This window comes from Octopus bimaculoides, chromosome 5, assembly GCF_001194135.2.
Source record: "Octopus bimaculoides isolate UCB-OBI-ISO-001 chromosome 5, ASM119413v2, whole genome shotgun sequence".
NCBI lineage: Eukaryota > Metazoa > Mollusca > Cephalopoda > Octopoda > Octopodidae > Octopus > Octopus bimaculoides.
Window position 1 is genome coordinate 15,459,774 of NC_068985.1, and position 2,489 is coordinate 15,462,262.

The 2,489-nt window shown below is 36.8% G+C and overlaps 1 protein-coding gene across 1 annotated transcript in view; it reads right to left on the reverse strand.

Moving 5' to 3' along the window:
• Positions 1-2,489, reverse strand: part of LOC106869676 (ATP-dependent RNA helicase cgh-1) — a 33,483-nt gene that overhangs the window by 21,221 nt on the left and 9,773 nt on the right. The gene's annotated exons all lie outside the window — the stretch shown is intronic.

The following is a 2,489-nucleotide window of genomic DNA, read 5'->3' on the forward strand; positions in this document are numbered from 1 at the left end:
TTTCCTATTTTCTCTTGTTTGCTGCTACATATATGAATTTAATTCTGGTTTGGCATTATTTAGAACTTTCATTTTATTAGACACCACAATAAAAAAAACAAAAACTATTGTGAAAAAATGATATTAATGAATTTATATGCGAACAAGTCTTTGGACTCAGAGGGTCAGTTACCCATTCCCCATGGTGTATAAGTAGCCAAGATCAAAACATCCTCCCTGAATGGGACACTGGTCCTTTAAATGGTTTCTCCTTTGCAGCTGAGTGGACTGGTGTAATGTGAAATGAAGTATTTTTGCTCAAAAACACTATGTACCACTTCATCCAGGAATTGAGACCAAGATTTTGCATTCATGAGTGCAACACCTTACCCACTAAGCTACATGTCTTCACCACTGACTGGTATCAATATGGAAATTCCAATTGAGAAATAGCTAAGTTTTCCATGTATATTATCAAATAGTGAGGAAATGGATTAAAAAAAGGGATTGCTGTCAGGAAGACATCTGGGAGGCCATAAAAAGTTTTATAGAAACACAAGATGTCAGAAAATAAGGAAGTTATTAACCCTTTAGCATTTAAATCAGCCATACCTGGCCCAAATATTTTAACTGTCTTATGTTCAAATTGGCTATAACTGGCCTCTCACACCTATCCTCCAATGATATTCCAAAAATATCCAGCTGTCTGGCTTCCGTGCCAGTGGCACGTAAATAGCACCATTTGAGCGTGGTCGTTACCAGCGTTGCCTTACTGGCACTTGTGCCGTGGCACGTGAAAAAACATTTGAGTGAGATCGTTGCCAGTGCCGCTGGACTGGCTCCTGTGTAGGTGGCACGTAAAATACACCATTTTGAGCGTGGCCGTTGCCAGTACCGCGTGACTGGCCCTCATGCCGGTGGCACGTAAAGGCACCCACTACACTCTCGGAGTGGTTGGCGTTAGGAAGGGCATCCAGCTGTAGAAACTCTGCCGAATCAGATTGGAGCCTGGTGTAGCCATCTGGTTCACCAGTCTTCAGTCAAACCATCCAACCTATGCTAGCATGGAAAGCGGACGTTAAACGATAAGGATGATGATGATATAATCACATCATCGAAATCTTGAAGCTGCAAAATAATGCATGATTAATTCAAAATGATGTGGATAAATATACTTCACATTTGACATAGAAATCTGAATGCTAAAGGGTTAAACATTGATTTGCAGCTGTTAGAGAGATTGCATAGATTGTTAATTTTCAGGATATGTTGCCATATTGTATAAAAACTACATTGATAGCTCTTGGGTATCAATGAAAGAGTTGCAAGAAATAACCCAAAGATTTCAACTGCTAATAGGAACAAAAGGTTCAACTGCACTAAAAAGTTCCTCAGTAATGAAGACAACAGTTTAGTCATCATTTATATGGTCTGACAAAAGTAATTCCTGACAATTCTCCAAGGCAAGGGAAATATGTGTAGAACAGTAAAATTGAAACGAGAGATCTGGGTTGTTTGAAAGGAACAGCAAAATATAAAGGAGTTATATTATGGGGTGGGATGAAGGGCAGCTTGGGTGATAGGCAGAACGGAGCTAATTTTTGTTAAAAATTCACTAAATGGTCTAAATACTGCCAAATTCTTGAGAAGGGTCTACTTTGTCATACAAGCAAGCTATTCTCAAATTTGATAAAGGACACTGAATCAAATCTTTGAAATAGGTTGCTCACAGGCCTGATCTTTATCTAAGTGAACCACAGATAGGAACATCTCCATAGAGGGCGGCATGCAAGAACCTTGAAAAACCCATCAGTTATAGAACCGAAAGTTTAAATTGACTGGAAAGTGAATAAACATGAATCAGTTTACCATTGGTGCCTAATCAAGTGAAAGCAATGATATTAGATAAAGGAGGGTTCACAAAATACTAACAGGAAATTTCATTGATTTTCAATAATCATGAGTTAGCTTAATGTTTCTTGTATCACTCTAACTATAAAGTTAGTGCAGGCCACCATAAGTGTACGCATGTGTATGTATGTATGAAGTTATTGTAGACCATTGCACGTGTGTGTACATATAAACATATATTCTTTTACTTTTTTATTCTTTTACATGTGTCAGTCATTTGACTGCGGCCATGCTGGAGCACTATCTGAATTATATAGTATTAATTAATTATCCATCACGGCTGGTCTTACCAATCAGTTTCGCATGAAATCAAATACTGGAGGCAACAAACCAGTTGTACAATATATGCTCGTCAGAGATAGCCAATGTGGAAGGGGTAATGACAATGGTCTCTTAGACAACTCAAGCAGTATATATATATATATATATATATATATATACACACACACACACATATATCTAGCTACTTGATATATATATATATATATATATATATATATATATAAATATATATATATGTATATATATATATATATATGTGTGTGTGTGTGTGTGTGCTGGCGACTGATAAAATTTTGTCCTTATCTTAGAAGTAATTT